The sequence below is a fragment of the Panthera onca genome, chromosome D1 (genome assembly GCF_046562875.1).
Source record: "Panthera onca isolate mPanOnc1 chromosome D1, mPanOnc1 haplotype 2, whole genome shotgun sequence".
In the NCBI taxonomy this organism is placed as follows: Eukaryota; Metazoa; Chordata; class Mammalia; order Carnivora; family Felidae; genus Panthera; species Panthera onca.
In genome coordinates, this window is record NC_138348.1 from 1,216,874 (window position 1) to 1,241,227 (window position 24,354).

The 24,354-nt window shown below is 46.3% G+C and overlaps 1 protein-coding gene across 1 annotated transcript in view; it reads left to right on the forward strand.

Annotated features, from left to right (window-relative positions):
* The first annotated feature begins 14,012 nt into the window (after positions 1 to 14,012).
* TNNI2 (troponin I2, fast skeletal type) overlaps positions 14,013 to 24,354 on the forward strand; it is a 111,995-nt gene continuing 101,653 nt past the window's right edge. Inside the window, 1 exon segment of the mRNA XM_081790194.1 lies at positions 14,013 to 14,019. The gene's annotated coding sequence lies outside the window, so the exon portion shown is untranslated.

Below are 24,354 nucleotides of genomic sequence, written 5' to 3' on the forward strand. Positions count from 1 at the left end.
GGGTTGGGCCGGAAACAAACAGGGGTCAGAGACACACGGGCGGTGGGCAGCCTGGAGGCCACCCCAGGAGGTGGTCTGGAGGCTGGGGAGGCATCCGTGGTGCAGAAGGGACCCCTCCCTACCCCCCGGGCGGGAAAGACCTGGATGGTCCCTAGACCTGGAGGAGGTCAGGGAGCTGGAGGCAGGAGAGCCGGGAGAAGATATGCACCCACACACCTACTGATTACTGAGCACCTTCTCCAGCCGGGCCCTGTGTGGGGCACTGGGATGTTAGCTCTGAGAAAGACGACAAAGACCCCTGCCGTGAGCTGACACTGACGGGAGCCTTTGAAGGTAATTTATTTTTTGGTGGGAGGTGTGACCAGACAGCTCAGATGTTTCTAAAACCCCTTCTGGCCGATGGAGAGTGAGGTGATCTTTCCTGTAGCCTGAGGCACCCACCCTTGGCAGGTCTCCCAGGGCCACCTAGGGGCTCTGAGAGGGGCTTTGGCCCCCAGGGAGTGCAGCACCTTCCCAAGGAGGGAGAGAGCTAGGAGGTGGCTCTCAGCCATCCTTGGTTGAAGAAGGGTCACAAAAAATGTGCCAGGCACAACTAGCCTGTCTTGTCCTGGGCCAGGATGGGCACTCTGGACCGCAGAGCTCTGTGTGGGAGTGCAGGAGGGCATCGGGTAGCAGGTGGGTCCTGGGCAGGGCTCTGGAGGGTCCCCCCTTCTGACCCTCAGTTCTCCCAAGCAGGCTGAGCCACCTACAGCCTCAGGGCTTTGCACAGAGTAGGTGTGTAGTAAGTGCGTGGGGCCTCCTTTCTTGCTGGCCTGAAGAATGTCAGGGTAGTTGTGTGTATATGTGGTGCATGGCGGGCGCAGGGAGGGGGGGGGCGGGGGGGTGGGGAGGGGAGAGGATGTGTTCCTGGCACAGAGCCAACACCGAGGATAAACAGTCAACTGGGCCTGTCCTGGAAGGGAGCACTGGTAACCTGGGGGCTATCTGGGGCTGGGGTGGGGCTGGGGCTGGGACTGGATTGAGGTCTTTCCTCTTTCCGTGATCTGCTAGCCAGAGGCAGACCCTGAGCTCCTGGGAATGCCCAGCCCAGATGCATGGCCGGGACAGTGGTGGGTGGGGGCTTCCCTGGGACCCTGCTATGTTTGGGTTCACTCCATGTCTGAAGAGTGGGGAGGCTGAGCCCCAGGAGGGGACAGGGGGATTCAGGCTGAGCCCAGATGGGGCCAGGTGGCTGGAGGGAGCACATGAGGCCCTTGGGGAGGGAGCACAGAGAGAGCCAGAAGGGCCTGGGAGCGGCAGGAGTTGGGGTTTGTTGGTCTTTAGATCGAGGAGTTGGGTTTGCTCCCTGGCCAGGGGGGAAGGTGTTCAAGTGGGCTCCTCTTCTGCCCAGCCGGGACGTGGTCAGCACTTGCACGTGGCCTGGGAGTGCCCATGGCCCCAAAGAACTCTGGCTGTGCCCTGGGCAGCTCCTAGCTAGGCCTGAGCAGGTGGCAGTAAATTGAGGGGCGGGCGATGATGTCCTCACTTCCTTCTGGAAGCTGTAGATGAGTGGGTGGGGGTGGCGTGCAGCTTTCTGGGGCTGGACCTGGCCAGGGAAGTATGTATGGGCCATGATTATTCTCCAGTTCTGTCATTTCTGGTGCAAAGGAGCACTTAAAACCTGGAGTTTTGCAACAAGGAGGCAGAGGTTTAGGGAGGCACTGCGAGTTTCCCAGGCCGCTAGCTCTGCCCTAGGTTCTTTCCAGCCCCGTGCTGGATTCTGTCCGCGCCCCCTAGGCCCCCTCGGAGGGCCAGCGGCCTGGGCGCGGAGACTCATGCCCTAACGAGATGCGCAGGGGCAGGGGCGGCTGGGGGAGGGGGCTGCGGTGGGCCCGGGCGCTGGGCGGTGCGTGGAAGGAAGTGGGGTTCCCAGCTCCCCAGCCAGGGGTCGCCTTGTGAGGCCGGGCCAGGTCCAAGCCCGCTGCCCGCTGGGGCCGGGCTCCCCGCGGGTGATCGCGGCGGGCCACGCGGGCCCGGGCCCCCAGCGGTGGAGCGGGACCCGGCTCAGGGCAGCGTCGGGGTCGGGTCGGTCCCCCGCCTGGAGGACGGCGCGCCGGGTCGGGCTGACGCGGGCGGTCCGTGCGCGCCCCCTGCCGCCCGCCTGCGCCCGACCAGAGAGGACGCGCGGGGTGGACTTTCCTTCCTGCGTCCTCGCCACACAGAAAGAAAAACGGGGTCCACTTTTTTTTTTTTTTTTTTTTTTTGCCGATTTGCAGCTCGGCGTTTCAGCCAAAGACACACAATAAACGTGTAGCCGTGGCATTGTTTTCCCCACAACCAGATTTTTTTTTTTTTTAAGTCAAGGCATTGTTAACAATAAAATGCGTATCCCGGTTGTCCAAGCAGGTGGGCTTGGACCTAGAGCTTTCCGGTCGCCCCAGGAAGCTCCCCCGCCCTCCCAGCCTCTAACCTAGCGCCCTCACCTTCTGACCCAGCGCTCGGTGAACCTGGACGAGGTTCACCATAACCAGGTGATAAACGTCTGTGTGGTGTTGCATTTGATGGACGCGCGGTGATATTTGGACCAAGTTTCTATATTTATGTGATAGATTATTTCCATAGTTTGGTTATTACAACCAGTGCAGGGAGCAGCATCCTTCTGTGTGTTTTTCATAACACATTTCAGATTATTTTCTTTCCTGGTTTTTAATTATGATGTAAAACAAAACAAAACAAAACAAAACAAAAACAAAACCCTGCCAAACACGTGTAATGACAGAACAGACACCTGTTTTTAGCTCTGGACCCAACCATGTCAGCAGGTCTCTGTGTTTGCTTCAGGCTGGAAGAACCACATCGGGGTCCTGGTGGGAGGCAGGCGCTGAGTGGGGGACGTCTTCTCGGTTCTGGCTTTATCATTTCATGGCACTTATAAGTCCTGCATACAGCAGATAGTATTATCTTGTGCGCTTTTCAATATTTCTGTATGAGCATCATGGCACATTTCTCCTTCAATTTGCTTTTTTTGTTTTGCACGCGCCAGCCTGTTTATCCTTGTTGAGGCGGGTGCCCCCGTCCACCCGTTTTAGCTGCTGTGTGTGTAGGTTTGCACTGGAGGAACAGACCGGTTACGTTGTCATTACTCTACTGATGGACATTTAGCTCGTTTGCAAGTTTTTCTCCACGCAGCTGTGTTGCAACGAACATTCTGGTGGTTGTCTCCTCGCACCCCGTAGCCAGCTGTGTCAGCACGACCTGGGACTGTGTGGGAAGTGCACACTCTCAGCCCCCACCCAAGCCTGCTAAGCCAGACTCTCTGTTTTAACAAGTTCAGGAGATTCGTACGCACGTTCAAGCTTTTGGCTTTCTTTTTTTGTATCATTTTATTTAATTTTTAAAATGATACAGTAAAATTGACTCGACTTTTTTTTTTTTTTATTGTGGCAAGATATGCATGATATATAAGTTGCTGCCTTAACCATTTTTAAGTGTTCAGTTCAGGGGCATTAAGTACGTGCCCATCGCGCACTCACCACAACCATCCGTCTCCAGAACTTACTCATCTTTCCCAACTGAAACTCAATCCCCACTAAACAATAAACCCCATTGTCCCTGCCCCGGCCCCTGGCACCCGCCATGCTTCTCTCTCTCTCTACGAATTTGACTTCTCCAGGGAACTTGTGTGAGTGGCACCCTGTGGTATTTGTCCTTTGTACCTGCCTCATGTTACTCAACATCATGTCCTTGGAGCTCATCCATAGGTAGCAGGTGTCGGAATTGCCTTTCTTTTTAAGGCCGAATAATCTTCCATGGTGTGGACAGATGACGTTTTGTGTATCCCTTCGTCTGCCGGTGGATGCTGGGCTGTCCCCGTCCTTCGTGTACTGTGAATAACACTGCTGTGAACAGTCTCTGTGAACAGAGACCCTGCTGTGCACTCTTTTGGGTGTGTACGTGGAAGTAGAATTATCAGATCACATGACATTTGCGTGTGTACCTTTTGAGGAACCACCAAACTGTTCTCCACGGCAGCTGTACTGTTGTAAATTACCAACAACGCACCAGTGTTCCAACTTTTCGACGTCTCAACAAAATTGACACTTTTGGGTTTTGACACCTATGTAGATTCGTGTGCCATCATCATAATCAATACGGAGCAGCTCTGTCACCCTAAGAATGTCTCCCGTGCTATTTCTTTATGGTGACATACTCCTTTCAGCCTTACCCCTTGGCAACCACTGGTCCGTGCCCATCAGTGTGGTTTAGTTTTTCTGAGGACATGAGAGGAGCGGAATTCCACAGTACATAAGCTTTAGAGACTGTGTTGTCTTTGACGTTCATCCCGGTTGTTGGTGTATCAATAGCTTGTTCCTTTTTGCTGCTGGGAAGGATTTGATGGCACGTTTAGAACACAGTGTACCCAGTCACTTGCTGAAGGACATCTGGATCGTTTTCAATTTTTTAGACATCATGAATAAAGCCATTAGAAACATTCCCGTGCAGGGTTTTGTGTTAATGTAAGTTTTCATGTCTCCAGAGTAAATGCCCTGGAGTATGACCATGGGTCACATGGTGGATATATGTTTAACTTATAAGACTGCCATTTGCACATTTACCTTTGAGAGACACTGTCTCAGGGCTCTTGGGCCAGATTTCTCTGAGGTGTGTGCCCAGAAGTGGGGTTGTCAGGTTACAGGATACACCTGCCTTTAGCGTCCTGGAAGTTACTAAATTGCTCTCAAGGTGTGGATATAATAATCACCCCACCAGTGAGTTATGGAAGCTCCAGTTTTTATAATCCTTGTCAACATTTGGTGTTTTAATTGTAGCTGCATTGAATTGATAGGTTAATTTGGAGGAGAGCACTATAGGCTCTTCTCATCCATGTACGTGTATTTAGTTTTTAAATGTCCTTCTCTGTTGCTTTGGGATTTTCTCCAGAGAGGTCTTATCCGTTCCTGTTAAATGTATTCCTACTTGCCTTATAGTTTCTGTTTCTGTTGGGAAGGAAGGGCTCTTTGTAAAAATCATTTTCTGATTTGTTGTCACTTGTCCGTAGGCTTCCTCTGATTTAGCCTCTCTGAATTCCGTTATTAGTTCCGCCATGAATTTCCTATCAATTCATGTGGACTTTCCAGGCAGATAGTCATACATCTGTGGATCCCCACGTTTGTTTCTTTGCAAACCTGACATCACCCATTTCTTTTTCTTGTCATAGTGCATTGACTAGGATCCCCATCATCATGTCAAATGTACATGGTGATGGTAACAGTCTTAGCCTGGGTTGCCTAGAAAGCAGCCAGAGGCAAAGCTTAATCCAAGCGTGCTGTCGAAGGGCTGATCCAAAGGAGGCCAGAGTCGGGGGCCGGAAGAAGTTGCGGCTAGTTGCTTGTCTGTGCAGGCCATCTCCAGTGAGGCCTAATGGAGACACTGCAACACAGAACAGTCTGCAGGGAGGAAGAAGGGAGAACACTTTATCCACCTGTCTTCTGTTCTCACAGATCAAAGTTCATTTCACGGGGAACTTACTTCCCTGAACTTTGTGTTGTGTGTTAAACCAGCTCTTGTAGGAAACCACTGGAGGGGCCAGAGCTCCCGTGGGTTCAGTAAAGTTGTGCCAGCATACGGAACTTCCTGATGCTGCAGGCATGATGAAGGTCAAACCGAAGACCGGCCCTCTCTGGAAGCAAGGCCATGGACTGGGGCTGGAAAGGGGGCCAGCAGATATGATGGGGGTGGGATGGAATGGGGTAACAAGCTAGGTCCATTCCATTAACTGACTTTAAAGAGAATATTCTATAGTTTTCCAATCTGAATTAACTGTTATCAACACCTGGTCACAAAGCTGTCCTCCTGGGACCTCCCTGCACCACTATTGGTGACTCACCTGAGCATCATGTCTGAAACAGCCATAAAGATTTGCAGCCACTGGGCCCCTTGTACACTTGCTGGGCCATGAGACCTTGGTCTCCCCTGTGACTGAGAGACCTCAGCCCCCCCTGTGACTGAGAGACCTCAGCCTCATGCTAATTCCCCTTCTCATAAAGGCCATTACATCGGGATACAGGGGTGTGGGTCAGGTAGTAGGGGTCCTAAAAGAGAGCAACCACTGGCTCTCAGTTCCTCTGGCAGACAGCACCTGACCTCCATGAAGGTCTTGCTTTGTGGCAGCCCTTTTGTTTCGAAGGTGCCCGAAGTGCCCCCTTGTGGCCTCTCGTAGCTCCATATATGGCCTGAATTTCTGGGTGCTTGCCCCCTTTATTTTATCTTTGGGGAATTGCTGTTTTAACAGTCACTTCCAGCATGTGGTGTGGCTAGGTCACGTTGGGAAGTATTTGCTACTCCTGTCCACTCCTGTCCGTGGTGTGTGTGATACCAAGGAGACTAGTTTGGGGGGGGGGGCATCCATCTTTATCCAGGGCATTTTAGGTCCCAAAGCTTTATAGGCTCCCAGGAGTACAGGACCTCTGGGTGCTAACAAGGTGGGATATTCTTTAACAGTTCATTGGCCATTGTCAGGTGAGCCACTTGCTCGGGCTGCCAGTCTGTCCCTAATATGGCCATCCAGAGCAGCCACAGCCCTCAAGCTTGGGACAGCTCCTCCTTTGGTGTCTGTGGGATCTTACCAGCCTGGAGGATGTCTCTCTGGGTTGGCCATCTCGTGGCCATTAAACAGGCATCCAAATAGCGAGTCTGCAGCATGAATTGTGGGAGATGCTTGCTTGTGGCCAACACCTGGGAGAACACGACTTTGTCAGCCCCTTGGCACTCGCACCGTCGCCATTGCCCAGTCTGTTGACCCAAAGGGCCAGTTTCTCTTCTCCTCTTTCTGTAGGTCTGTGTCTCAGGACTACTTTACTGTGTGGGGCTATTGCCCTTGGAGATAGTCCTGGTTGTGGCTGGCAGGACAGGGTGCAGTTGTGCTTTCTCTGTGGGGAACTGGAGTTCTCCTGGACCACTATCCCACAGGGGGCAGCAACAAATCATGGCACTGCCTGGGTGGCTCGTTTCAGCCCTACATCTTGCCATTTGGCCTCTAACCATGGACTCCACTCATGTTTATTAGCAGCTATGTTATTTTCCATTTCTTCTATCTCCTCTTTGTTCCCTTTTTCCTTATTTCTTGCTTTATTTTATATTCAACTATTTTTTTAATCCAACTTCTCTTTTCTGTTAGCTGTTGGGTTACATATATATATATATATATATATATATATATATACACACACACACACACACACATATATAATTTTTTAATGTTTATTTATTTTTGAGAGAGAAAGAGTGAGTAGGGGAGGAGCAGAGAGAGTGGGAGACACAGAAGTCTAAAGCAGGCATTAAAGCTGTCAGCACGGAGCCTGACATGGGGCTTGAATGGACAGACTGTGAGATCATGACCTGGGCTGAAGCTGGATGCCCAACCGACTGAGCCACCCAGGCGCTCCCATATTTCTGTATATTTTTAAGTGACTATCCTAGAGATTAAATTTCATATCCTTGATTTATTATAATATACTATCAATTAGTCATCTCATGACATCCTGAACAAGGCAAGAGCCTTACAACTGTTTAATTTCATTTATCCTCCTGCATTTTACTTCCAAAAATGCTAAAAATCTTATGGGACATTAATATATTGTTTCAAGCAGTTCCTTTTCTTTTATACTTATCAACACATTTACAATTTCCAGCACTTTTCACTCAGTCCCGAAGCCCCATGCTTCCATATGGGGCTCTTTTCCTTCAGTCTGAAGAGCCTTTCTTTAGTATTTCTTGTGGTGTAGGTCTTCTGGCGATAATGTCTCTCATCTGAAAACAACTCCATTTCACTTACACTTTTTTTTTTACAGTTTATTTATTTGTTTTGAGAGAGAGAGAGGGAGAGAGAGAATCCCAAGCGGGCTCTGCACTGTCAGATGAGGGGCTTGAACCCACAAACCATGACATCATGACCTGAGCCAAAGTCAGAAGCTTAACCAACTGAACCACCCAGGTGCTCCTCACTTACATTTTGGAGGGTATTTACATTAGGTGTAAGATTCCAGGTCGGCAGGTTTTTGTTGTTGTTGTTGTTGTTGTTTGTTTTTTAATTTCAGCACTCTAAGATGTCATTCCATGTCTTCTGGCTTCCATCACTTCTACTTAAAAATCAGTTGTCACTCTTATAGCTGTTCCTTCACAGGCAATGTGTTCTTTTTCTCCTGCTGCTTTTAAAGATTTCTCTTGATCTTTGATGTTTGAAAATTTTCCTACAGCATGCCTCTGCGTATTCTTCTATCTATTCATTCTACTTTCAGTTTGCTGAGTTTCTTGAACCTGTAGATTCATGGTTTTCCACAATTCTGGAAAAAAGATATCGTCTTCTCTTCATATAGCCCACAATCCATTGTTTCTTGCTGCTCTTTCTGGGAGTCCAGAAATATGTTTTAAACTGTGTTTCAGGTGTCTCATGTTCTGTTCTATTATCATTTTCTGTATTTATTCTTTCTGCACTTCAGTTAGGATATTTTCTATTTATATATCTTTGTGTTTCCTAAATTTGTTTTCTATCCAATGAGTCATTAGTTTTAGGTATTTCATATATTGCATTTTTCAGTATGAGAATATTTTCCATTTAACATTTTAAGATATATTCTAATTCTTGGGGCGCCTAGATGGAAGCAGAAACTCAGTCAGTTAAGTGTCTGACTTTGGTGTAGGTCATGATCTCGTGGTTCAAGCCCCGCGTTGGGCTCTCTGCTGTTAGCACAGAGACTGCTTCAGATCCTCTGTCTCCCTCCCTCTACATCTCCCCTACTCTCTCTCTCCTTCTCTCTAAAAAATAAATGAACATTAAAAAAAGTTAAATATAGTCTAATTCATTACTGAAAAAGCTATCTTTTCATCCATTTTGCTTATCTTTTCCTTTATTTCATTTAGTGTATTAATCATAGTTATTTTAAGTTTATGTTTTCTTATTACAATATATGGATTATCCATGGACCTGCTTCTGTTGTTAGCTTTCCTCTTGATTATTGACCATATTTCCCTTCCACTTCCTGTGTCTAGTACTTTTGAGTGTATGCCAGATATTTGTATAAAAGGGCCATAAAGGTTCTAATTGATATCTTCTAACAGGGATACTTGGCTTTTCTTCTCTTATCCAGGTAGGGCAAGCAGCTGAACACTCCAGTTCGGTAGAGACTGGGCTGGGTTTGGGATCATTGCGCTTGTGTAAGTCTTCTGGGTTTGGCTTTCCTGGTGTTGGTGTTAAGAACCTGGCTTCTCTCTAGCTTCTTGGTGCTGCAAGGCTGTGGGAAACTCTGTCCTTTTCCTCAAATATTTTAAGCTTAGCTCTTCTGCTCAGTAAGCTTCAAAATTTGGAAAATGGCTTAAGGGACATGTGCCTGTGTCTGAGGCAGAAACCTTTTCTCTCGGAGGACGTTGTGTGCTGAGTGCCACGAGGCTTCGGGAGATCTCACTTTGCATGTACAAGCCTCAGGTCTAGTTTTGTGCCTCTCATAGATTTGGAAGTTAGCAAATGTCCCAATTTTCTACACCAGCCCTGGTGGTGATTGCGACAGTTCTGTGGGTTTTCTTTCTCCTGGCAGAGTCGCTCCTTCTGGGTCAAGCCTGATGATAAGCCCACACCCAGAAGTGGCTAATTCCTCAAAGGAAGAAAACGTGGTGATTGATCCTCAGTTCATCTTGGAAAGCTTTTCCCCTGGAGGCTTGCTTTTATCTGGTCCCCACTGATTCCACAGTGGTCTAACATTATGTATGTATGCTACTCTTTATAAATTGTGGCAAAATACACACAACATAGAGTTTGCTCGTGTCTTTTACTCTATGGGTTTTGAAACTAATTTGGCCTTTTCTAGTTGCTGCGGTGGGATCGTTAACCTTCTATACGTATTACATCTCCATTTGGAAGCAAAAACTTTGCTCTCCTGACTTTTACATGTCACCATAAACGTCCATGTGTGGGTTTGGAACCAGCCTGCATGGTTTTCAATTCTTGCTCTGTAGCTCTCTACAGTGGGACTATGGACAAAGTGTTGCCATCTTGTGATTGCCCCATGGGGGACAGGATCAATTCTCTGCCCCAAATCGGCTCAGGTATCAGACTGAAACATCACACATGCACCAAGAGGGTAGAGAAGGGTTTATTCCTCACATAATGAGATTCTGGGTGAGCAAGGTAGGCACTCAGGCTTGTTTGGAATGACCTGAATAAACAGAGGGAACGTTCTTTGGTTTTTATCATGGTTAGGGGTGAGTCTAGGCTTAAGGTTCCTGCACAGGCTGGAGTTTGAATGGTTTGAACGTCCCTGCCAGTGCAATGGGCTTTCTCATTGGCTGCCTGGTTGTGGGGTAAAAAGAAGATGGGGAGCTCCTGAAAACTGTCAGTGGTCCAACATCAAAAATGGTGTTGGGTTCTTTATTGCACTGACCCTGTCTATGTTTCACTTTACATTGGTAGATCAGGGCTGCTGTGAGCATTTGGTGAGGTGGCTTATGCAAAGTGCTTAGCACAGCACCACATCCACACAGGAAACAATTACAGGTCATTTCATTTGGGTCAGATTCCTTCAGGAAAGACAACAGGGCCATACCTACTTCAGCTCAGCACTGAGCCAGGAGGAGGTATGTGCCAGCAGTCCCCCAGATGACTATCATGATGGGTCCATCTCCTATGGCTGCTTTACCACGCACACAGCATTTCCTATAAGGAAGATGCTATATTAGCAGCCCATTTTACAGGTGTGGGCACAGGTTCCAGGAGGAAAAATGATTTGCTCAGGGCTCCTCAGCTCGTTGGCTGTAGAAGACACACAGAGCGTTTGGAGATGGGGAACAGATCAGCATTTACCAAAGACACTGTGGGAACGTGGGACAGGTCACCTGTTAGCAGGAACTGAGCATGGCTGTGGGTGTTACTCCAATGCACATCAGAGAAATATACTCCCTCCCATCAGAGAAATATAAACAGATAAATACATCAACACAGCAGGGGGTTCTGGGACAAATGGCTTTGTTAGATGCTTCCAGGACAGATATCTGAGAAATTAGTGACTGCAGAGTATGCAGAGCTGAGGAAAGCCTGTCCTGTCCCTGCTCAGATGTCCTCACTGGAGAAGGTGCCAGGTAGGCAGGACTAGGGATGGACCTTTTCTGCAAGTGGCTGGGGAAGGTGTCCAGGTGCTGGGAGGAGGGGTCTTGGAAATCATTCTTGGATACAAGTGCCCACTGTATTTCTTGGCAAGAGATCAAACAAACATGCTCACATTGGGAAAGGCAGGCGGATGGACCACAGGACACTGGCATGGAGGAGAATCTGGGTCAGGGGTGCAGGGAAGAGGGAGATGATGGCTGTGCTGGAGCCCATGACCCTTGATCAGGATGGCCCTGCTTTGGTAAGAGTCCCTGCAAAAACTGAAAGTCAGATCTTGCACTGGCAGCAAATGGGGACATAGCAGCTGGACTGGCAGCAGCCACAGGAGCCACAGGAGCCACAGTTTCCCTTGGAGCCCCCACATGAGCCACAGCTGGAGCAGGGACAGGCTGGCACGCAGCAGCACACAGGCCCACAGCAGCTGGACTGGGAGCAGCCACTGGAGCCACAGGAGCCACAGGAGCCACAGCCCCCCTTGGAGCTCCCACAGCCCCCCTTGGAGCCCCCACAGGAGCCACAGCCCCCCTTGGAGCCCCCACACGAGCCACAGCCTCCCTTGGAGCCCCCACATGAGCCACAGCTGGAGCAGGGACAGGCTGGCATGCAGCAGCACACAGGCCCACAGCAGCTGGACTGGGAGCAGCCACTGGAGCCACAGGAGCCACAGGAGCCACAGCCCCCCTTGGAACTCCCACAGCCCCCCTTGGAGCCCCCACAGGAGCCACAGCCCCCCTTGGAGCCCCCACAGGAGCCACAGCCCCCCTTGGAGCCCCCACACGAGCCGCCACTGGAACAGGCACAGGCTGGCACACAGCAGCACACGGGCTTGCAGCAGCACACGGGCACACAGCAGCTGGAGCCGCAGCCCCCACAGCCGGAGCCGCAGCCCCCACAGCTGGAGCCGCAGCCCCCACAGCTGGAGCCACAGCCTCCAGAACAGCCACAGCAGCCCATGGTTCTGGTGGGTTTTGGGCGGAGTCGGTCAGAGATGCAGGTGCAGAGGTGAGGTGTTCAGGTGTGGAGCCTCCTGGGCCGGAGGCTTTTACATACCTGCCTAGTGGACTTGTAGGAAACAAGGTCACTTCCTTGTGTCTGTTTATCCTGTTTTTTTTCAAGCCCTCTTTTCTCCCTGCCAGTGCCTTCCTACTGGCTCAGGTGAGCATCCACTTTCTTTGTTTCCTAAATTTGTCCCCTTCCACTTTTGTTTTGGGCCCTATAATTAGAACATCAACTCCAGGATGCTGGTGTTTTCCTAGGAGCCCCAGGCACTGGTCACCTGCCCTCCCTGCTGGCCTCAGGTGCTCTTGCCCGTGCTACCCAACTTCTCCCTGGCAACATTCATCTTATATGTGTAGATTGTAAAAGTCATCCATGGTCTTTACTGGAAATAGCAAATAATGCCCATATTTGGTATTATTAATACCTAAAGAAAATAATACCCATAATCCTGACACCTAGAGGTGAAATTTTGGTTGGTTTCTATAAGCATGGACATGTGTATGTATGCTGGTGCTGCCTCAGTTTGCCCGTGCGTTTGTCCGCCTTGACAATCAAGAGAAGAATAATCTAGCCCCCGGCCTGGTATTTGAAGAGGAACCCCTTCTCCCACCTGATTATTTTTGAAAACCTCACAGACGTCTCTCATTACTGCTTCTCCCATCTCCACTCAGACCATCTGTTCATCCTGAGCTACTTTTCCAGCTTCTGAGTCGGCTCTCCTCCTCAGCTTTGCTCCATGGGAGGAGTGGGTTCTTTGTAGTAACCACCAGCCACTGCAAATGCAAGGCTACTTTGTTGGAGGGATGGTTATAAACCCTGAGGTGAGCATAAGAGGATTACTCTACTGAAAAGGAAAACTTAAGTCTGTGTACCAGATGTCACTACTCCTAAGTGCTCTTGGCCATGCCCTTGGACATTGGCCTCCTGCTGACTGCCTTCTTCCCCCCGCCTCCAGCCATCCACCCATAGCTGGACCACTCCCTTTGGTATGAAAATTTCCCCCCTTTTCTTCCACTTTTCCTTATTGTCTTTGCCTCTGATTGTGGTCCTGACAAGGGATCCTGCAAATCAGCAAATTATGTGATAATTTCTGTAGAGACTCCCCTTATTCCTCATGAAGTTAGCCTTTTAATTAATTAGTGAGCTGAACACATCAGTGTGAAGCATCTGTGTCTGGTTTGTGCTCTTATGTCAGGGCTTCCTAGTCCATGGGAAGGTGGCCATCTCTACATTTTCTGGTCTGATTGGAGCTTCTGACATTGAACCATCCTTGCATGCCTGGGGAGGCAACCCAGCTTGGTCCTAGTGTATTTTTATTTTGATACACTGTTGCATTCTGCTGATTAATATTTAGACATGTCTGCATCTCTATCCAGAAGTAGAGTTTAGAGGGCCTTCTTGGAAGATGGCAGCTTGAATACACAGCACCCCTTCTCTGCTGCCAACCTTGATTCCAAGCCACATCTTTTTCAAGGGCAGCAGGCAGAGAGGTCATAGGTAGGGTGGTAGTTGAAGTTCAGGCTTTCCTTGAACCTCTGGGCTTGATGAGGGTTGGGAGCAGAGTCAGAGACCCCGGCCTGGGCAAGGACTGACCACAGAGAGCCATGGAACAGAGCACAAGTCATTTCCTGTCCTGTATTGAGGGTTCCCTGTCTCTGTCTCCACACAACTGGGAAAAAGAAGGTGGGATGTGTCCTCTCTACTTCTGGAAGGACTTGGAAACATTGGGGAGCAGAGTGGATCCCACCCACAGCCTCACTGGGGATCTGACCTTCCGCATCTTGTGGGAATGCAGCCCTTACAGGTGCCCTGGCAAGTGAAGTGGGCCCCGCAGGGCAACGGGGAACATGTATCACACTAAGGATGGTCAAGTTGGGGGGATGAGGAGCCTGGATACCAGGAGTTTCTGGGGGATGAATGGCAGACAAACAAGAGAAGAAGACTAGTTCAGGCTAGTTGAGTACACATGCATGAAGATTAAAAAAATTAATAAACAACTTTTTTAGCAGTTTTACATTTACAGAAAAAGTTCAACGAAAAGTACAGAGGATTCCATAAACCCCCTTTACCCACAACTGCTCAATTTCCCATATTTCTAACATCTTGTGTTAATATGGTTCCTTTGCTGCAAGTGATGAACCAACACTGATACATTATTATTAACCAAAGCCCATGGTTTGCATTAGGGCCACTCTTGCCATTGTTGTTGCACATTACATGGTTTTTGAAAAATCATAACGACGTGTGTTTGTGACTATGGTATCGTACAGAATAATAGTTTCACTGCCCCCAAATCCTCTGTGCGCTGCCTGTTCATCTCTCTTTCTCTTCCTCCCCCAACCTTTGGCAGCCACTGGTCCTGTTACTGCCTCCATGGTTCTGCCTTTTCTAGAATGTCACAGCATAGGGATTACACAGTATGTGGCCATTTCAGACTATTTTTTTCACGTAGTAAGACACATTTAACATGCCTCCATGACTTTTCATGGCTGGATAGGTCATTTCTTTTTAATATGGAATAATATTTCATTGTCTGGATATCTCACAGTTTATCCATTCATCTGGCGAAAGACATCTTGGCCTCTTCCAAGTTTTGACGATATGAATAAAGCTGCTGTAAACATCCATGTGCAGGTGTTTGTGTGGACATAAGTTGTCAACTCCCTTAGTACCAAGGAATGTGATTGCTGAATCATAAGGTAAGAGCATATTTAGTTTTGTAAGAAATTGCCCAAAGTGGATGCACCATTTTGCATTCCCAGCAGGGTGTGTGTGATGGTGTCTCGCTGTTGTTTTGATCGGCATTTCCTGAATGGCATGTGATGTGGGACATCTTTTCCTGTGCCATCTGTGTTTCTTCTCGAGTGGTGTGTACATTTGGACCTTTTGCCCATTTTTAAGCTGAGTTGTTTGTTTTTCCTATTGTTGAATTTTAAAAGTTCTTTGTATATTTTGGATGCCAGTCCTGTATCTGACAAGTGGTTTGGGCTTTTACCCCCGGGGCTGTGTCTTGTGTTGTCATTCTCTGAGTGTCTTTCCTAGAGCAGATGTCTTTCATGTTAGTGAAGTACAACTTACCACAACTTTCTTTCAAAGATGAGCTTTCAGTGTTGTGTCTAAATCGTCACCCAACCCAAGATCACCTAGATTTTTTCCTGTTGTCTTCTAGGACTTTAATAGCTTTGTGTCTTACATTTAGGTCTGTGATCCATTTTGAGTTTATTTTTGTGAAGAGTGTATGGTCTGGACACGGCTTCTTTCTTTCTTTTTTTCTTTTTTTGCATGTAGATGTCCAAGAGTTCTAGCATCATTTTTTTTCAAGTTTATTTTATTTATTTTGAGAGAGAGAGAGAGAGAGAGAGAGAGAGAAAGGGAAAGAAAGAGCGTGAGGAGAGAGAGGGAGGGAGAGAGAGAGAGAGAGAGAGAGAGAGACAGACAGACAGAGAGAGAGAATCCCAAGCAGGCTCTGTGCTGTCAGCACAGAAGTTGATGCAGGGCTCAAACTCACAAACTGTGAGATCATGACCTGAGCTGAAATCAAGGGTCAGATGCTTGAACTGACTGAGCCATCCAGGTGCTCCCCCCAAAACAGTTGACTTCCTATATTAACCTTGTATCCTGCAACTTTGCTACAGTCACTTATTAGTTCTAGATTATTTTGTTGGTTATGCGGGATTTTCATGTCATGTCACTGAAAACTAGAAAACCATGATTAAAAAAAAAAACTAAACAAACAGCAGCAGGTGCTGATAAGGATGTGGGAACTCCTCATCGCCGGTGGGAATGCAGGACACTGGAAGATACTTTAACCATTTCTTGCCAAACTTAGCGTACTCTTACCATGGGATCTGGCAACCACACTCCTTAGTATTTATCCAAAGGAGCTGAAAACTCATGTCCACACAAACTCCTGCACACAGATGTCTACAGCAGCTTTGTTCGTAATTGTCAAAACTTGGAGGTGGCCAAGGTGCCCTTCAATAGGTGGTGGACAAAGTGTGGGACATCCAGATGATGGAATACCATTTAGTGCTAAAAACTGAGCTATCAAGCCATGAAAAGTCATGGAGGCACGTTAAAGGCCCCTTTCTAAGTGAAAGAAGCCAATCTGAGTTGGCCACAGACTGTGTGATCCCAATGCCATGATGTTCTGGAAAAGGCAGAACGGGGAGACAGTAAAGAGATGAGTAGTTTTCAGGGTCTGGAGGGAAGGGAGGGATAATGGGCAGAGCATGGAGGGAAACGACTCCATGTGGCACCGAAGTGGTAAGTAGAGGCCATTATACATGTGTTAAAACCCGTGGGATATATGACATCACGAGTGAACCGTACTGTGCACCAAGGACTTTGCACCGAATGACGTCTGCACAGACTCATCTGTGTTAACAAACGCAGCATCTGGAGGGGATGTGGACAGTGCCCAGGCTGCGTGTGTGGGGACAGGGGCCTGTGTGAGGCCTCTGGACCACTCGGAGAGCGATGGGGCTGAAACAGTGCTCTGGAAGATGCGGCAGAAGGAACATGTCAGATCACAGAGCGGGATCAAGAAGGTGAAGCCACAAGAGGAGGGGTGAGGACCGGACCAGGACACTGTACAGCCACTGCAGGAGTTTCACGGGGAGGTGGAGAGATGGGGGATGGGGCAGTCACGAAGCACCTGCTGGAAGACATTCCTAGAGCCCAGCAGCAGGCCAGTCAGCCGCTGAGAAGCTCACTGGGTCTCAGGGAAGGTTGCTGGGAAAATGAAGCCTGAGGAGTTCCCCAGGGAAATGGTCAACAATGGAGTTATGGAGGGAGATTTCAGTCTGTCATTCCAACCAGTCTTTTGGAACTGGGCTTATCTTTGGACACAAATATAAAAGGATAGGGACTGAATTATGCAAATGACAAGTCCCAGTGCTGAGCTTGGGAGCTGACTCCGACTGTAGGGCGACGTGGTCCAGGCCGCCCCCTGCCAGGACCCTGCAGCTTGGCCATGGTTATGGCTGCAGTTGGGGTGTTGGCTGCTGACTCAAGGCCATGCTCTCCAACAGTTTCTGGGTTGATTCCTGGTGATTTCTTTGTGCAAGTGGACCATCCTTCCAGGCCTTTTCAGTTTCTTCACCTCCTCTGCCCTCGGCTGGTGGTCTCCTTAACTTTGCTCTTAACAACTGCAGCCCCTCCCCCACTCCCCCTACTCTCCTGTGCCCTGACCTCACCAGGACCCTCAGTCCAGGGACACCAGACCCTCTTCACCGACCCTCAGTCTCTCTGATGACTTCTTCTTCTTTGGTAATGGCTGGTTGGGATAAAATTCGCGCACCATACAGTTCACCCACTGAGGGCGCACAGCTGAGTGGTTTCTCGTGTGTTCCTAGTTGTGCCACCGTCATCAATTGTGGAGCACGTGCACCACCTCAGAAAGAAACCCCATACTCTCTAGCTCCCACCTCCCATTCACCCTTCCCCGGCCCCGCCTTATGCAGCCACTCGTTTCTTTCTGCCTCTATATGTTCGCCTGTTTGGGAAATTATGTAAAAATGAAATGCTATAATCCGCGGTCTTTTGTCATTGGTTCCTTCCACTGAGTGTGATGTTCTGAGCCTCCTCCATCTTGTGCATCATTTCTTTTTATTGTACATTGTTTATCAATAATATTTCATCTTATGGGTAAACTACATCTTTTTAATCCATCCGTCCACTGATGGACATCTGGCTGTTGTGAATTATGGTGCTCTGAGTGACTGAGTGCACGTCCCTCTGTGGATGGATGTTGTCATTTCTCTTGGACGGATGCCCAGGGTGGACTTCCTGGGTCATGCGATGGCTCCATGTTTAACTTTTGGAGGAACTGCCTGGCTGCATCGACTCACATTCCCACCAGCAGCTAAGGGGGTTCCATTATGTCCAGTGTCTGCTATTATGTCCCCTTTCATATCGTGGCCATCCTAGTGAGGGTGGAATGGTGCACTCTGTGCTTCTGATGCGAATGATGTTGGGAAAAGTTTCATGTGCTTGTTGGCCTTCTGTATGTCTTCTTCAGAGAAATACCGATGAAGATCCTTTGCCCATGTTTTAGTTGTGTTATCTTTGTATCTTTCTTAAATGTTTATTTTATTTTTGAGAGAGAGAGAGAGAGAGCACAAGCAGGGGGAATGGGCAGAGAGAGAGAGGGAGACACAGAATCAGAAGCAGGCTCTGGGATCTGAGCTGTCAGCACAGAGCCTGATGCGGGGCTCAAACCCTTGAACCATGAGACATGACCTGAGCTGAAGTTGGACGCTCAACTGACTGAGCCCCCCAGGTGCCCCTCTCTGTCTTTGTATTTTTGAGATGCAAGAGTTCTCCATGTATTCTGGACACTTGACTCTTATCAGTTCTCGATCCATAGGTATTTCCTTCATCTGGAGGCTGTCGCTTCACTGTCTGGACCAAGTCCTTTGCTGCACGAAATCTTAAAATTTTGATGAAGTCCAATTTGTCTACTGTTGCCTGTGCTTGTGGTGTCACATCTGAGAAACCAATGGCAGACCCAAGTTTGTGAAGATTTGCCCCAAGTCTTTTTCCAAGAATTTTATAGTTTTGACTCTTAAATTTGGGCCTTTTGATCCATTTTGAGTTAACTTTTTCATATGGAGTAAAGTAAGGCTCTGACTACTCCCTTGCATGTGACTGTTCAGTTTCCCCAGCATCATATGCTGAAGAGACGGTCCTTTCCCTCTGATCTGGACTCCCTTGTCAAAACCTGGCTGTGTATGTCTGGGCTCTCTGTCCTATCCCATTGGTCTGTGTGTCTGTCGTTAAGCCAGTGCTACACTGTCTTCATCACCGTGGCTTTGAAATCAGGAAATGTGGAGCCCCAACTCTGCTCTTCTTTTTTAAAAAAATTTTTTTTAATGTTTATTTATTTTTGAGAGAGACAGAGACAGAATGCGAGTGGGTTAGGGGCAGAGAGAGACACACACACAGAATCCAAAACAGGCTCCAGGCTCCAAGCTGTCAGCACAGAGCCCGACGCGGGGCTCGAACTTGCGAGTCATGAGATCATGACCTGAGCCGAAGTCGGATGCTCAACCAACTGAGCCACCCCGGCGCCCCTCTGCTCTTCTTTTTAAACGTTGTTTTGGCTACTCAAGGTCCCTTGAGTTTCCATATGAACTTTTTTTTTTTAAAGTGTATTTATTTATTTTGAGAGGGAGTGGAGGAGGGACAGAGAGACACGGACAGAGAGAATCACAACCCTGGGATCATGACCTGAGCCAAAACCAAGAGTCAGACACTTAACTGCCTGAGCCACCCAGGCATCTTGAAGTTCTTTTCTTTCTTTTTTTAAAATTAATTTTATTTTTTAAATTTACATCCAAATTAGTTACGATATAGTGCAACAGTGATTTCAGGAGTAAATTCCTTAGTGCCCCTTATCCATTTAGCCCATCCCCCCTCCCACAACCCCCCCAGTAACCCTGTGTTTGTTCTCCATATTTAAGAGTCTCTTATGTTTTGTCCCCTCCCTGTTTTTATATTATTTTTGCTTTCCTTCCCTTATGTTCATCTTTTCTGTGTCTTAAAGTCCTCATATGAGTGAAGTCATATGATATTTGTCTTTCTCTGACTGGCTAATTTTGCTTAGCATAATACCCTCTGGTTCCATCCATGTAGTTGCAAATGACAAGATTTCATTCTTTTTGATTGCTGAGTAATACTCCATTGTATATACATACCATATCTTCTTTATCCATTCATTCATCAATGGACATTTGGGCTCTTTCCATATTTGGCTATTGTCGATAGTGCTGCTATAAACATTGGGGTGCATGTGTCCCTTCAAAACAGCACACCTGTAACCCTTGGATAAATATCTAGTAGTGCAATTGCTGGGTTGTAGGGTACTTCTATTTTTAATTTTTTTTGAGGAACCTCCATACTGTTTTCCAGAGTGGCTGCACCAGTTTGCATTCCCACCAATAATGCAAAAGAGATCCTCTTTCTCCACATCCTTTTCAACATCTGTTGTTTCCTGAGTTGCTAATGTTAGCCATTCTGACAGGTGTAAGGTGGTATCTCTTTGTGGTTTTTATGTATATTTCCCTGATGATGAGTGATGTGGAGCATTTTTTCATGTGTCAGTTGGCCATCTGGATGTCTTCTTTGGAGAAGTGTCTGTTCATGTCTTTTGCCCATTTTTTCACTGGATTATTTGTTTTTTAGGCGTTGAGTTTGATAAGTTCTTTATAGATTTTGGATACTAACCCTTTATCTGATATGCCATTTACAAATATCTTCTCCCATTCCATCAGTTGCCTTTTAGTTTTGCTAATTGTTTCCTTTGCTGTGCAGAAGGTTTTTATGTTGATGAGGTCCCAATAGTTCATTTTTGCTTTTGTTTCCCTTGCCTCTGGAGACGTGTGGAGTAAGAAGTTGCTGTGGCCAAGATGAAAGAGGCTTTTGCCTACTGTCTCCTCGAGGATTTTGATGGCTTCCTGTCTTACATTTAGGTCTTTCATCCATTTTGAATTTATTTTGTGTATGGTGTAAGCAAGTGGTCCAGGTTCATTCTTCTGCGTGTCGCTGTCCAGTTTTCCCAGCACCACTTGCTGAAGAGACTGTCTTTATTCCATTGGATATTCTTTCCTGCTTTGTCAAAGATTAGTTGGCCATACATTTGTGGGTCCATTTCTGCGTTCTCTGTTCTATTCCATTGATCTATGTGTCTGTTTTTGTGCCAGTACCATACTGTCTTGATGATTACTGCTTTGTAATATAGCTTGAAATCCAGGATTGTGATGCCTCGTGCTTTGGTTTTCTTTTTCAAGATTGCTTTGGGATCTTTTCTGGTTCAATAAAAATTTTAGGAGTATTTGTTCTAGCTCTGTGAAGAATGCTGGTGTTATTTTGGTAGGGAGTGCATTGAATGTGTAGATTGCTTTGGGTAGTATCGACATTTTAACAATATTTGTTCTTCCTATGGAGCATGGAATCTTTTTCCATTTTTGGGGTCTTCTTCAATTTTTTTCATAAGCTTTCTATAGTTTTCAGTGTATAGATTTTTCACCTCTTTGGTTAGATTTATTCCTAGGTATTTTATGGTGTTTGGTGCAATTGTAAACGGGATGGATTCCTTGATTTCTCTTTCTGTTGCTTCATTGTTGGTGTATAGGAATGCAACCGATTTCTGTGCATTGATTTCATATCCTGCAACTTTGATGAATTCATGAATCAGTTCTAGAAGTTTTTTGGTGGAATCTTTTGGGTTTTCCATATAGAGTATCATGTCATCTGTGAAGAGTGAAAGCTTGACCTCCTCCTGGCCTACATGGATGCCTTTTATTTCTTTGTGTTGTCTGATTGCAGATGCTAAGACTTCCAATACTATGTTGAATAACAGTGGCAAGGGTGGACATCCCTGTCTTGTTCCTGACCTTAGGGGGAAAGCTCTCAGTTTTTCCCCATTGAGGATAATATTAGCGTTGGGTCTTTTGTATATGGCTTTTATGATCTTGAGGTATGATCCTTCTATCCCCACTTTCTTGAGGGTTTTTATCAAGAAAGGATGCTGTATTTTGTCAAATGCTTTCTCCGCATGTATTGAGAGGATCATATGGTTCTTGTCCTTTCTTTTATTGATGTGATGAATCACATTGATTGTTTTGTGGATGTTGAACCAGCCCTGCATCCCAGGTATCAATCCCACTTGGTGGTGGTGAATAATTTTTAATGTATTGTTGGATCCGGTTGGCTAATATCTTGTTGAGGAGTTTTGCCTCCATATTCATCAGGGAAATTGGTCTATAGTTCTCCTTTTGAGTGGGGTCTCTGTCTGGTTTTGGAATAAAGGTAATTCTGGCTTCATAGGAAGGGTTTGGAAGTTTTCCTTCCATTTCTATTTTTTGGAACAGCTTCAAGAGAATAGGTATTAACTCTTCCTTAAATGTTTGCTGGAATTCCCCTGGAAATCCATCTGGACCTGGACTCTTGTTTTTTGGGATATTTTTGATTACTAATTCGCTTTCTTTACTGGTTATGGGTCTATTCAAATTTTCTATTTCTTCCTGTTTCAGTTTTGGTAGTGTATATGTTTCTAGGAATTTGTCCATTTCTTCCAGATTGCCCATTTTGTTGGCATATAATTGCTCATAATATTCTCTTATTATTATTATTTCTGCTGTGTTGGTCATCACCTCTCCTCCTTCTTTCTTGATTTTATTTATTCGGGTCCTTTCCTTTTTCTTTTTGATCAAACTGGCTAGTGGTTTATCAATTTTGTCAATTCTTTCAAAGAACCAGCTTCTGGTTTCATTGATCTGTTCTGTTTTTTTGTTTTGTTTTGTTTTGTTTTGTTTTGGTTTCGATAGCATTAATTTCTGCTCTAATCTTTATTATTTCCTGTCTTCTGCTGGTTTTGGGTTTTATTTACTGTTTTTTTTCCAGCTCTTTAAGGTGTAAGGTTAGGTCGTGTATCTGAGATCTTTCTTCCTTCTTTAGGAAGGCCTGGATTGCTATATACTTTCCTCTTATGACCACCTTTCCTGCGTCCCAGAGGTTTTGGGTTGTGGTGTTATCATTTTCATTGGCTTCCATGAACTTTTTAATTTTCTCTTTAACTTCTTGGTTAGCCCATTCATTCTTTAGTAGGACGTTCTTTAGTCTCCAAGTATTTGTTACCTTTCCAAATTTTTTCTTGTGGTTGATTTCGAGTTTCATAGTGTTGTGGTCTGAAAATATGCACGGTATGATCTCGATCTTTTTGTACTTGTTGAGGGCTGATTTGTGTCCCAGTATGCGGTCTATTCTTGAGAACGTTCCATGTGCACTGGAGAAGAATGTATATTCTGCTGCTTTAGGATGAAATGTTCTGAATATATCTGTTAAGTCCATCTGGTCCCATGTGTCATTCAAAGCCATTGTTTCCTTGTTGATTTTTTGATTAGATGATCTTTCCATTGTGTGAGTGGGTGTTGAAGTCCCCTACTATTATGGTATTACTATCAGTGCATTTCTTTATGTTTGTGATTAATTGATTGATATATTTGGGTTCTCCCACATTTGGCGCATAAATGTTTACAATTGTTAGGTCTTCTTGGTGGATAGACCCTTGATTATGATATAATGCCTTCTTAATCTCTTGATGCAGTCTTCATTTTAAAGTCTAGATTGTCTGATGTAAGTATGGCTACTCTGGCTTTCTTTTGTCGACCATTAGCATGATAGATGGTTCTCCATCCCCTTATTTTCAATCTGAAGGTGTGTTTAGGTCTAAAGTGGGTCTCTTGTAAACAGCATATAGATAGATCTTGTTTTCTTATCCATTCTGTTACCCTATGTCTTTTGATCGGAGCATTTAGTCCATTGACATTTAGAGTGAGTACTGAAAGATATGAATTTATTGCCATTATGTCGCTCATAGAGCTGGAGTTTCTGGTGGCGTTCTCTGGTCCTTTCTAGTCTTTGTTGCTTTTGGTCTTTATTTATTTGGGTTTTTTCCCATCTTTTCTCCCCTCAGAGAGTCCCCCTTAAAATTTCTTGCAGGGCTGGTTTAGTGGTCACAAACTCCTTTAATTTTTGTTTGTCTGGGAAACTTTTTATCTCTCCTTCTATTTTGAATGACAGTCTTGCTGGATAAAGAATTCTTGGCTGCATATTTTTCTGATTCAGCACATTGAATATATCCTGCCACTCCTTTTTGGCCTGCCACGTTTCTGTGGATAGTTCTGGTGCAAACCTGATCTGTCTTCCCTTGTAGGTTAAGGACTTTTTATCTCTTGCTTTCATGATTCTCTCCTTGCCTGAGTAGTTTGTGAATTTGACTATGTTATGCCTTGTTGATGGTTGGTTTTTGTTGAATCTAATGGGGGTCCTCTGTGCTTCCTGGATTTTGATGTCTGTGTCTTTCCCCAGGTTAGGAAAGTTTTTTGCTATGATTTGCTCACATAACCCTCCTACCCCTATTTCTCTCTCTCTTCCTCTTCTGGGACCCCTATGATTCTGATGTTGTTCCTTTTTAATGAGTCACTGATATCTCTAATTCTTAAATCGTGCTCTTTTGCCTTAATCTCCCTCTTTTTTTCTGTTTCATTATTCACAAGTTTGTCCTCTATATTGCTGATTCTCTGTTCTGCCTTATCCATCCTTGCCACTGTGGCATCCATTCGAGATTGCAGCTCAGTTATAGCACTTTTAATTTCATTCTGACTAGTTTTTACTTCTTTTATCTCCGCAGAAAAGGATTCTAATCTATTTTCGAC